Source organism: Pseudophryne corroboree, chromosome 1 (genome assembly GCF_028390025.1).
Source record: "Pseudophryne corroboree isolate aPseCor3 chromosome 1, aPseCor3.hap2, whole genome shotgun sequence".
NCBI lineage: Eukaryota > Metazoa > Chordata > Amphibia > Anura > Myobatrachidae > Pseudophryne > Pseudophryne corroboree.
The window spans coordinates 104,348,124-104,361,834 of NC_086444.1; the positions used below are offsets into that span (position 1 = coordinate 104,348,124).

The following is a 13,711-nucleotide window of genomic DNA, read 5'->3' on the forward strand; positions in this document are numbered from 1 at the left end:
TAGTAGCTTACTGTAGCAGTCTGCGGTGCTGCTGAGCTGACAGTGTCCAGCAGGTCCGTCATCAGTCATTACATAATAAATATATCTACCTGTCCGGCTGCAGTACTAGTGTGATACAATATATATTGATTTCATCTCATTATCATCCAGTCTATATTAGCAGCAGACACAGTACGGTAGTCCACGGCTGTAGCTACCTCTGTGTCGGCAGTCGCTCGTCCATCCATAAGTATACTAGTATCCATCCATCTCCATTGTTTACCTGAGGTGCCTTTTAGTTGTGCCTATTAAAATATGGAGAACAAAAATGTTGAGGTTCCAAAATTAGGGAAATATCAAGATCCACTTCCACCTCGTGCTGAAGCTGCTGCCACTAGTCATGGCCGAGACGATGAAATGCCAGCAACGTCGTCTGCCAAGGCCGATGCCCAATGTCATAGTACAGAGCATGTAAAATCAAAAACACCAAATATCAGTAAAAAAAGGACTCCAAAATCTAAAATAAAATTGTCGTCGGAGAGGCGTAAACTTGCCAATATGCCATTTACCACACGGAGTGGCAAGGAACGGCTGAGGCCCTGGCCTATGTTCATGGCTAGTGGTTCAGCTTCACATGAGGATGGAAGCACTCAGCCTCTCGCTAGAAAAATGAAAAGACTCAAGCTGGCAAAAGCACCGCAAAGAACTGTGCGTTCTTCGAAATCCCAAATCCACAAGGAGAGTCCAATTGTGTCGGTTGCGATGCCTGACCTTCCCAACACTGGACGTGAAGAGCATGCGCCTTCCACCATTTGCACGCCCCCTGCAAGTGCTGGAAGGAGCACCCGCAGTCCAGTTCCTGATAGTCAGATTGAAGATGTCAGTGTTGAAGTACACCAGGATGAGGAGGATATGGGTGTTGCTGGCGCTGGGGAGGAAATTGACAAGGAGGATTCTGATGGTGAGGTGGTTTGTTTAAGTCAGGCACCCGGGGAGACACCTGTTGTCCGTGGGAGGAATATGGCCGTTGACATGCCTGGTGAAAATACCAAAAAAATCAGCTCTTCGGTGTGGAAGTATTTCAACAGAAATGCGGACAACATTTGTCAAGCCGTGTGTTGCCTTTGTCAAGCTGTAATAAGTAGGGGTAAGGACGTTAACCACCTCGGAACATCCTCCCTTATACGTCACCTGCAGCGCATTCATAATAAGTCAGTGACAAGTTCAAAAACTTTGGGCGACAGCGGAAGCAGTCCACTGACCAGTAAATCCCTTCCTCTTGTAACCAAGCTCACGCAAACCACCCCACCAACTCCCTCAGTGTCAATTTCCTCCTTCCCCAGGAATGCCAAAAGTCCTGCAGGCCATGTCACTGGCAATTCTGACGATTCCTCTCCTGCCTGGGATTCCTCCGATGCATCCTTGCGTGTAACGCCTACCGCTGCTGGCGCTGCTGTTGTTGCTGCTGGGAGTCGATGGTCATCCCAGAGGGGAAATCGTAAGACCACTTTTACTACTTCCACCAAGCAATTGACTGTCCAACAGTCCTCTGCGAGGAAGATGAAATATCACAGCAGTCATCCCGCTGCAAAGCGGATAACTGAGGCCTTGGCATCCTGGGTGGTGAGAAACGTGGTTCCGGTATCCATCATTACTGCAGAGCCAACTAGAGACTTGTTGGAGGTACTGTGTCCCCGGTACCAAATACCATCTAGGTTCCATTTCTCTAGGCAGGCGATACCGAAAATGTACACAGACCTCAGAAAAAGAGTCACCAGTGTCCTAAAAAATGCAGCTGTACCCAATGTCCACTTAACCACGGACATGTGGACAAGTGGAGCAGGGCAGGGTCAGGACTATATGACTGTGACAGCCCACTGGGTAGATGTATGGACTCCCGCCGCAAGAACAGCAGCGGCGGCACCAGTAGCAGCATCTCGCAAACGCCAACTCTTTCCTAGGCAGGCTACGCTTTGTATCACCGGTTTCCAGAATACGCACACAGCTGAAAACCTCTTACGGCAACTGAGGAAGATCATCGCGGAATGGCTTACCCCAATTGGACTCTCCTGTGGATTTGTGGCATCGGACAACGCCAGCAATATTGTGTGTGCATTAAATCTGGGCAAATTCCAGCACGTCCCATGTTTTGCACATACCTTGAATTTGGTGGTGCAGAATTTTTAAAAAAACGACAGGGGCGTGCAAGAGATGCTGTCGGTGGCCAGAAGAATTGCGGGACACTTTCGGCGTACAGGCACCACGTACAGAAGACTGGAGCAACACCAAAAACGCCTGAACCTGCCCTGCCATCATCTGAAGCAAGAAGTGGTAACGAGGTGGAATTCAACCCTATATATGCTTCAGAGGTTGGAGGAGCAGCAAAAGGCCATTCAAGCCTATACAATTCAGCACGATATAGGAGGTGGAATGCACCTGTCTCAAGCGCAGTGGAGAATGATTTCAACGTTGTGCAAGGTTCTGCTGCCCTTTGAACTTGCCACACGTGAAGTCAGTTCAGACACTGCCAGCCTGAGTCAGGTCATTCCCCTCATCAGGCTTTTGCAGAAGAAGCTGGAGACATTGAAGGAGGAGCTAACACGGAGCGATTCCGCTAGGCATGTGGGACTTGTGGATGGAGCCCTTAATTCGCTTAACAAGGATTCACGGGTGGTCAATCTGTTGAAATCAGAGCACTACATTTTGGCCACCGTGCTCGATCCTAGATTTAAAACCTACCTTGGATCTCTCTTTCCGGCAGACACACGTCTGCTGGGGTTCAAAGACCTGCTGGTGAGAAAATTGTCAAGTCAAGCGGAACGCGACCTGTCAACATCTCCTCCTTCACATTCTCCCGCAACTGGAGGAAAAGGCTCAGAATTCCGAGCCCACCCGCTGGCGGTGATGCAGGGCAGTCTGGAGCGACTGCTGATGCTGACATCTGGTCCGGACTGAAGGACCTGTCAACGATTACGGACATGTCGTCTACTGTCACTGCATATGATTCTCTCCCCATTGAAAGAATGGTGGAGGATTATATGAGTGACCGCATCCAAGTAGGCACGTCACACAGTCCGTACTTATACTGGCAGGAAAAAGAGGCAATTTGGAGGCCCTTGCACAAACTGGCTTTATTCTACCTAAGTTGCCCTCCCACAAGTGTGTACTCCGAAAGAGTGTTTAGTGCCGCCGCTCACCTTGTCAGCAATCGGCGTACGAGGTTACTTCCAGAAAATGTGGAGAAGATGATGTTCATTAAAATGAATTATAATCAATTCCTCCATGGAGACATTGACCAGCAGCAATTGCCTCCACAAAGTACACAGGGAGCTGAGATGGTGGCTTCCAGTGGGGACGAATTGATAATCTGTGAGGAGGGGGATGTACACGGTGATATATCGGAGGATGATGATGAGGTGGACATCTTGCCTCTGTAGAGCCAGTTTGTGCAAGGAGAGATTAATTGCTTCTTTTTTGGTGGGGGTCCAAACCAACCCGTCATTTCAGTCACAGTCGTGTGGCAGACCCTGTCACTGAAATGATGGGTTGGTTAAAGTGTGCATGTCCTGTTTATACAACATAAGGGTGGGTGGGAGGGCCCAAGGACAATTCCATCTTGCACCTCTTTTTTCTTTAATTTTTCTTTGCGTCATGTACTGTTTGGGGAGTGTTTTTTGGAAGGGCCATCCTGCGTGACACTGCAGTGCCACTCCTAGATGGGCCCGGTGTTTGTGTCGGCCACTAGGGTCGCTTATCTTACTCACACAGCTACCTCATTGCGCCTCTTTTTTTCTTTGCGTCATGTGCTGTTTGGGGAGTGTTTTTTGGAAGGGCCATCCTGCGTGACACTGCAGTGCCACTCCTAGATGGGCCCGGTGTTTGTGTCGGCCACTAGGGTCGCTTATCTTACTCACACAGCTACCTCATTGCGCCTCTTTTTTTCTTTGCGTCATGTGCTGTTTGGGGAGTGATTTTTGGAAGGGCCATCCTGCGTGACACTGCAGTGCCACTCCTAGATGGGCCCGGTGTTTGTGTAGGCCACTAGGGTCGCTTATCTTACTCACACAGCTACCTCATTGCGCCTCTTTTTTTCTTTGCGTCATGTGCTGTTTGGGGAGTGTTTTTTGGAAGGGCCATCCTGCGTGACACTGCAGTGCCACTCCTAGATGGGCCCGGTGTTTGTGTCGGCCACTAGGGTCGCTTATCTTACTCACACAGCTACCTCATTGCGCCTCTTTTTTTCTTTGCGTCATGTGCTGTTTGGGGAGTGTTTTTTGGAAGGGCCATCCTGCGTGACACTGCAGTGCCACTCCTAGATGGGCCAGGTGTTTGTGTCGGCCACTAGGGTCGCTTATCTTACTCACACAGCTACCTCATTGCGCCTCTTTTTTTCTTTGCGTCATGTGCTGTTTGGGGAGTGTTTTTTGGAAGGGCCATCCTGCGTGACACTGCAGTTCCACTCCTAGATGGGCCAGGTGTTTGTGTCGGCCACTAGGGTCGCTTATCTTACTCACACAGCTACCTCATTGCGCCTCTTTTTTTCTTTGCGTCATGTGCTGTTTGGGGAGTGTTTTTTGGAAGGGCCATCCTGCGTGACACTGCAGTGCCACTCCTAGATGGGCCCGGTGTTTGTGTCGGCCACTAGGGTCGCTTATCTTACTCACACAGCTACCTCATTGCGCCTCTTTTTTTCTTTGCGTCATGTGCTGTTTGGGGAGTGTTTTTTGGAAGGGCCATCCTGCGTGACACTGCAGTGCCACTCCTAGATGGGCCAGGTGTTTGTGTCGGCCACTAGGGTCGCTTAGCTTAGTCATCCAGCGACCTCGGTGCAAATTTTAGGACTAAAAATAATATTGTGAGGTGTGAGGTATTCAGAATAGACTGAAAATGAGTGGAAATTATGGTTTTTGAGGTTAATAATACTTTGGGATCAAAATGACCCCCAAATTCTATGATTTAAGCTGTTTTTTAGTGTTTTTTTAAAAAAACACCCGAATCCAAAACACACCCGAATCCGACAAAAAAAATTCGGTGAGGTTTTGCCAAAACGCGGTCGAACCCAAAACACGGCCGCGGAACCGAACCCAAAACCAAAACACAAAACCCGAAAAATTTCAAGTGCACATCTCTATGTATGACCAAATCAACTTATAAATAAGCACGGCTTTCATGGTGACATCCAAATCCTTAACAATGTCCAACCTCAAGTTTAAAGATGTTCTCTTGCCAATATATATAATTACCTCCTAAAAGTACAACTAAAATTGTGAGGATGACATAATACCACACTGCAGCCATTAAACAAACTTTCAAAGAATTTCAACACATTCCCCTACTGTACAGATGTAGCCACCTTTATCTTGACTGTTTCTCCGCCGAGACGGGCGTTTAGCCACGCTAAGGCGATAGCTGAGTTTAATCACAGGCAGGCGCGTTGAGACGATCTAGATACTCATCATGCATTACACATCTCCACCACTGTGTGGCTAATGCTCCACTAATCCAGTACTTTCGATCGTACAGTATAGCGGCGGATTGATCTACAGCTCTGGCAATACTGTAGGCGTAACGGGAGGCGGTGGAAAAAGTATGGAGTACTGTACAGTACTGTATGTGTATGGAGACGCAACTACAGTAATTGTGTAAAAGGAAGAATGTACAGTACAATGTATAAGCACCGTGCTTTTAAAATATATGAGCGTCTGAGTTCGCTAATGCATAATGGGAATGGAGGGCTAGCAGGAGGCGGAGGAAAACACCGTGCTTTACAAATGCGAGCGTCCGAGTCCTCTAAGGCATAAACCAACAGCAATGGGGCGGGGGCCGGGCGCTGTTTGCAGTACTTTCACACATGAAATTGGAAATCTCTCATGAGGCGTCGTGGGCTAGGGGTGAAGGCTCCCACCTCCCTCGCTGGGGGTCCAGGGTTCGAAACATGATGTGCTTTCTTTCTTTTTTTTTTTTTTTTTTTCTGTAATAATGCACTGTATTATTTTATTTACATTGTAAGACAGTCAATGGAAGGATGCACACAGGTTTCACATAAATCAAAGTACATCTGCAGGAGCGATTCTTTACGCTAAATGCACCCAAACAGCGTGAATGAAATGAGTGTATTCGGACGCTACCAACTAAGCAAAACAGTACTGTAGATCTTCAGCGTTTGTGTATTGCACAGGACCTGAATTTCCTCCCTGTGCAGGCCCCCAGGGGGGAAGGGCGATGGGGGTAGGGGGGAGACGATGGAAAATACTGTGCCTTTGAAATGCAATTACATGAGCGTCCGAGTACACTACGGCATACTGTAAACCAACACCAATGGGAAGGAAGTGCCAACCTTATTTTTAATGTGTTCCCGTGACATTCACTTTAACATTTTTTTTTCTTCTCTCCAATACAGTACATCCAATGGAAGGATGCACACAGGTTTCATATAAATCAAAGTACATCTGCAGGAGCGATTCTTTACGCTAAATGCAACCTACAGTACGGTACTGTAAGTGAGCAAAACAGTACTACAGTGGGCGTTTGTGTATTGCACATGACCTGCATTCCCTCCCTGTCTACTGCATGATCTGTGCAGGCTCCCATGGGGGAAGGGCAACAGGCTAGCAGGAGGCGGAGGAAAACACCGTGCTTTACAAATGCGAGCGTCCGAGTCCTCTAAGGCATAAACCAACAGCAATGGGGCGGGGGCCGGGCGCTGTTTGCAGTACTTTCACACATGAAATTGGAAATCTCTCATGAGGCGTCGTGGGCTAGGGGTGAAGGCTCCCACCTCCCTCGCTGGGGGTCCAGGGTTCGAGACATGATGTGCTTTCTTTCTTTTTTTTTTTTCTGTAATAATGCACTGTATTATTTTATTTACATTGTAAGACAGTCAATGGAAGGATGCACACAGGTTTCACATAAATCAAAGTACATCTGCAGGAGCGATTCTTTACGCTAAATGCACCCAAACAGCGTGAATGAAATGAGTGTATTCGGACGCTACCAACTAAGCAAAACAGTACTGTAGATCTTCAGCGTTTGTGTATTGCACAGGACCTGAATTTCCTCCCTGTGCAGGCCCCCAGGGGGGAAGGGCGATGGGGGTAGGGGGGAGACGATGGAAAATACTGTGCCTTTGAAATGCAATTACATGAGCGTCCGAGTACACTACGGCATACTGTAAACCAACACCAATGGGAAGGAAGTGCCAACCTTATTTTTAATGTGTTCCCGTGACATTCACTTTAACATTTTTTTTTTTCTCTCCAATACAGTACATCCAATGGAAGGATGCACACAGGTTTCACATAAATCAAAGTACATCTGCAGGAGCGATTCTTTACGCTAAATGCAACCTACAGTACGGTACTGTAAGTGAGCAAAACAGTACTACAGTGGGCGTTTGTGTATTGCACATGACCTGCATTCCCTCCCTGTCTACTGCATGATCTGTGCAGGCTCCCATGGGGGAAGGGCAACAGGCTAGCAGGAGGCGGAGGAAAACACCGTGCTTTACAAATGCGAGCGTCCGAGTCCTCTAAGGCATAAACCAACAGCAATGGGGCGGGGGCCGGGCGCTGTTTGCAGTACTTTCACACATGAAATTGGAAATCTCTCATGAGGCGTCGTGGGCTAGGGGTGAAGGCTCCCACCTCCCTCGCTGGGGGTCCAGGGTTCGAGACATGATGTGCTTTCTTTCTTTTTTTTTTTTTTTTTTTTCTGTAATAATGCACTGTATTATTTTATTTACATTGTAAGACAGTCAATGGAAGGATGCACACAGGTTTCACATAAATCAAAGTACATCTGCAGGAGCGATTCTTTACGCTAAATGCACCCAAACAGCGTGAATGAAATGAGTGTATTCAGACGCTACCAACTAAGCAAAACAGTACTGTAGATCTTCAGCGTTTGTGTATTGCACAGGACCTGAATTTCCTCCCTGTGCAGGCCCCCAGGGGGGAAGGGCGATGGGGGTAGGGGGGAGACGATGGAAAATACTGTGCCTTTGAAATGCAATTACATGAGCGTCCGAGTACACTACGGCATACTGTAAACCAACACCAATGGGAAGGAAGTGCCAACCTTATTTTTAATGTGTTCCCGTGACATTCACTTTAACATTTTTTTTTTTTCTCTCCAATACAGTACATCCAATGGAAGGATGCACACAGGTTTCACATAAATCAAAGTACATCTGCAGGAGCGATTCTTTACGCTAAATGCAACCTACAGTACGGTACTGTAAGTGAGCAAAACAGTACTACAGTGGGCGTTTGTGTATTGCACATGACCTGCATTCCCTCCCTGTCTACTGCATGATCTGTGCAGGCTCCCATGGGGGAAGGGCAACAGGCTAGCAGGAGGCGGAGGAAAACACCGTGCTTTACAAATGCGAGCGTCCGAGTCCTCTAAGGCATAAACCAACAGCAATGGGGCGGGGGCCGGGCGCTGTTTGCAGTACTTTCACACATGAAATTGGAAATCTCTCATGAGGCGTCGTGGGCTAGGGGTGAAGGCTCCCACCTCCCTCGCTGGGGGTCCAGGGTTCGAGACATGATGTGCTTTCTTTCTTTTTTTTTTTTTTTTTTTCTGTAATAATGCACTGTATTATTTTATTTACATTGTAAGACAGTCAATGGAAGGATGCACACAGGTTTCACATAAATCAAAGTACATCTGCAGGAGCGATTCTTTACGCTAAATGCACCCAAACAGCGTGAATGAAATGAGTGTATTCGGACGCTACCAACTAAGCAAAACAGTACCGTAGATCTTCAGCGTTTGTGTATTGCACAGGACCTGAATTTCCTCCCTGTGCAGGCCCCCAGGGGGGAAGGGCGATGGGGGTAGGGGGGAGACGATGGAAAATACTGTGCCTTTGAAATGCAATTACATGAGCGTCCGAGTACACTACGGCATACTGTAAACCAACACCAATGGGAAGGAAGTGCCAACCTTATTTTTAATGTGTTCCCGTGACATTCACTTTAACATTTTTTTTTTTCTCTCCAATACAGTACATCCAATGGAAGGATGCACACAGGTTTCACATAAATCAAAGTACATCTGCAGGAGCGATTCTTTACGCTAAATGCACCTAAACAGCGGGAATGAAATGAGTGTATTCTGACGGACTGTGCATCTTCGGTATTTGTGTATAGCAGAAGACCTGTGAAGGCTCCCAGGAGGGAAGGGCGTAGGGCAAGACAGTGGAAAATACTGTGGTCAAAGAAAGGGCATATTTAAAACTAAGGGAAACTGTCACAAAGTACAGTAACTACAGTACTGTACGTTGAATGCCTGGAACGCACGACGTCTGAGACGCACGACGTCTGAGGCGCACGACGTCTGAGACGCTCATTGAGCATAAGGACGGTCATGGCTGCTGTACGGGACCGTCCCTATGCTCTGGGTGAGCTGCGTCTCCTCGTTCGCTGGCGGGACAGAACTCTCGCCAGCAACGAGGAGAAGGTGAGAGCATACAGGAGGGCAAGTAGGGCTATCCTCCGGACCTACAACCGGAGGAGAACGGTGAGGTCTCTCCAGAGGAGATGGAGTGACCTCGTGAGGAGGACCCCACGACGCCTGCAGGCCATAAGGGATTGTAAGTACAGTACATTACTGTAGATTACTGTACTTTAAGTTACTGTAGTTACAGGTACAGTACATTATAGCAGGGGCTGCTGTAGCAGCAGGTATCCGGTCTATACAGCACTGTACAGTATTTGTGGTAAACAAATGGTTAAACAAGGACCAAACATTAACCCGGGTCAAAAGGTCAATTTGTTTTTTTGCGTCGACCTAGATGGTGCGGCTTTTGAAATTGGTTGACACCAGTTACTGTAGGTTGACATGGTCGTTAAGTTGACATGGAAAAAGATCGACATGCGTTTTACAAAAACAATTGTTATTTTTTAAACTTGTGTATATACAGTAGTTCTTTACAATCCACGTGGTCTACGATTGTGCAGTGTACAGTATCATGCAGTGTACAGTATATGCAATGTATCACAGTGTATCGTGCTGCGTAATTGCAGCGTGTCATGCAGTGTACATTCAGTATATGGTATTGTGCAGTGAGTGTAATGCATAGTGAATCACATCGTGCAGCAGAGCCGGCCTTAGGCATAGGCAAACTACAGTAGGCAAATGCCTAGGGCATTTGCTATGCTTAGGGGCACCAGCAGCTTCTGCTGATTAAAATGATATGCGGCATGCCTATATTTTGCGTGACTGCGGCTGTATCTGTATCTGGCTAGGGCCAGCACTGTCGTGCAGTGTACTGTATACACATGTGGTAATTGCAGTTTTTTGTGTAGTGTACATTGTATCATATTTTGCAGGGAAATGTGCAGTTTGTCATATCACGCAGTGCATACACTATGCAGTCGTGCAGTGCATTGTGTGGTTTAATTGCAGTGTGTCGTGCAGTGTGCAGAAATTTGTGTTTCAGATAGTACAGTGTTCTAAGGGATGTTACTTTGGCAGAAATTATTCTAAGGGATGTTACAGTGGCCTAATGTGTTCTGACGTGCATTACTCTTGCATAATGTGTTATAAGGTTCATGACTGTGGCAGATCTCTACTTTGTGACGTAATGTGGATATACTACTGCACTACTGTGACGTACAGTACAGTAACGTGAATAAGGTGCTCTACTGTGTGACACAACGTGAATCAAGGACAGTACTGTGATGTGAATACGGTGCTCTACTGTGTGACACAACGTGAATCAAGGACAGTACTGTGACGTGAATACGGTGCTCTACTGTGTGACACAACGTGAATCAAGGACAGTACTGTGACGTGAATAAACTGCACTACTGTGACATGACGTGAATAAGATGAATTCAGGTGAGTACTGCATCATCTGTCATGAAATCAATTTGTAATGTAATGAACAGTACTGAGATGGTTAAGGGTGGGAGGGCTGCATGCTGATGTGTGTCATAATGTTTATAAGGGCAATGCTTATGTGTGTTACAATGTCTATAAAGGTAGTGTTCTGTCTAATACCCTGGACCTACTGTACTGTAGCGATACTGTAAGTGTACTGTACTGTATGTCACATTTAGAAATGTGCCCCTTAAGTTTTGAAGACAGTACAGTACACTATGCCCTCCTGAGTGATTAGGTGCAGGGTACTAGAATGAACAATTCCATTTATTGTGATGTCATAAAGATGCTGTCAATGTTGAATTTCATTGGCTGTACAGTATGCTGCCATTATACTGTGTATATATATATTTTTACAGGGCTGGTAGCACGACGTCACAGGAGGCGGGACAGGCGCCGCCAAGCTGGTAAGTATTGTCAAATACAGTAGTGTACAGTACATAGTGATTTCTATAGTCCCAACCCCCTGTCCTGACCATCACAGATAACTCGCTGCAATCCGTTAATGTTAAGAATGTCTGTTTACAAAACTAAATGTAAATATTAAACACAAAGTATAAATAACATTGTAGATAGCTGAATACCCGTGCTTCGCTACGGGATGAGGATGGTCAATTCCAGTGATAGTTGTTTGTTAATTTACGTTTGTTGGCGATCTAGTATATAGTACTGTATACTTTAAGCATACTGTATCTTGCTTCTCTGATGCAGATTGTTTATTGGCCGGACCCCTTTTTGGTCCTGGATACTGTACAGTACATGTTTCAAATTGACAGCTTCACTTACAGTACTGTTATTTTTTTTCCCACAGTACCACCACCACCACCACCACCACCACCACCACCTGCTGCGCTGCCAGGTATTGTGTAACGAGAATTCTGGTGCTACTGTCATCGTTGTTACACTACTGTACATGTGTCCTGGATACTGTACAGTACATGTTTCCAATTGACAGCTTCACTTACAGTACTGTTATTTTTTTTCCCACAGTACCAACAACACCACCACCACCACCACCACCACCTGCTGCGCTGCCAGGTATTGTGTAACGAGAATTCTGGTGTGACTGTCATCGTTACACTACTGTACATGTGTCCTGGATACTGTACAGTACATGTTTCCAATTGACAGCTTCACTTACAGTACTGTTATTTTTTTTCCCACAGTACCAACAACACCACCACCACCACCACCACCACCACCACCACCTGCTGCGCTGCCAGGTATTGTGTAACGAGAATTCTGGTGCTACTGTCATCGTTGTTACACTACTGTACATGTGTCCTGGATACTGTACAGTACAGGTTTCCAATTGACAGCTTCACTTACAGTACTGTTATTTTTTTTCCCACAGTACCAACACCACCACCACCACCTGCTGCGCTGCCAGGTATTGTGTAACGAGAATTCTGGTGTGACTGTCATCGTTACACTACTGTACATGTGTCCTGGATACTGTACAGTACATGTTTCCAATTGACAGCTTCACTTACAGTACTGTTATTTTTTTTCCCACAGTACCAACAACACCACCACCACCTGCTGCGCTGCCAGGTATTGTGTAACGAGAATTCTGGTGTGACTGTCATCGTTACACTACTGTACATGTGTCCTGGATACTGTACAGTACATGTTTCCAATTGACAGCTTCACTTACAGTACTGTTATTTTTTTTCCCACAGTACCAACAACACCACCACCACCACCACCACCACCACCTGCTGCGCTGCCAGGTATTGTGTAACGAGAATTCTGGTGTGACTGTCATCGTTACACTACTGTACATGTGTCCTGGATACTGTACAGTACATGTTTCCAATTGACAGCTTCACTTACAGTACTGTTATTTTTTTTCCCACAGTACCAACAACACCACCACCACCACCACCACCACCACCACCTGCTGCGCTGCCAGGTATTGTGTAACGAGAATTCTGGTGCTACTGTCATCGTTGTTACACTACTGTACATGTGTCCTGGATACTGTACAGTACAGGTTTCCAATTGACAGCTTCACTTACAGTACTGTTATTTTTTTTCCCACAGTACCAACAACACCACCACCACCACCACCTGCTGCGCTGCCAGGTATTGTGTAACGAGAATTCTGGTGCTACTGTCATCGTTGTTACACTACTGTACATGTGTCCTGGATACTGTACAGTACATGTTTCCAATTGACAGCTTCACTTACAGTACTGTTATTTTTTTTCCCACAGTACCAACACCACCACCACCACCGCCGACACCATCCGAGAGCTCCGGAAGTGGTAATAATTACTTTTTGTTACAGACACACTAGTTTCCTACAGTATTACTGTAATTTTTGTATTTTACAATACTTGTCATCTTTTACACACAGACCGCCTCGTAATTGATACAGAGGCGGAGGAGGAGCTCATTTCCATTGAGTCGGGGGAGGAAGAGGAGCCAGATTATAGTAAGTACAGTAGGATTTTCTCAAGCCCATTCTTAAAAGTATTGACCAAGTCCACTTTTATTACTTTTCAGGCAGGGAATTCCAAACATGTACTGTACAGTATTTCCCTCACTGTGAAGACCCCTTTTCGCCTCTGTGCGAAATCGCCTCTACTTCAACAAGAGTTACTGTGCACGTGTCCTCTGTGTCCATCTTATCAAAAACAGTTCCTGTGTATTGTCCCCTTACTGTATACAGTATATTTGTAAAGGTTAATCATGTCCCCTCTTAATCTCCTCTTTTCCAATGTAAACATGCCTAGCCTGCCTTTCCTTGTATTCCATCTTCTCAATCCACTTCATCACTTTGGTCGCCCGCCTCTAAACCTTTTGTAGTTCCACGATATCCATTTTGTATTATGGT

The 13,711-nt window shown here is 46.3% G+C and overlaps 1 protein-coding gene across 1 annotated transcript in view; it reads right to left on the bottom strand.

The window, feature by feature from the left end:
• HCN1 (hyperpolarization activated cyclic nucleotide gated potassium channel 1) overlaps positions 1-13,711 on the bottom strand; it is a 707,178-nt gene that overhangs the window by 400,114 nt on the left and 293,353 nt on the right. The window lies entirely within an intron of this gene.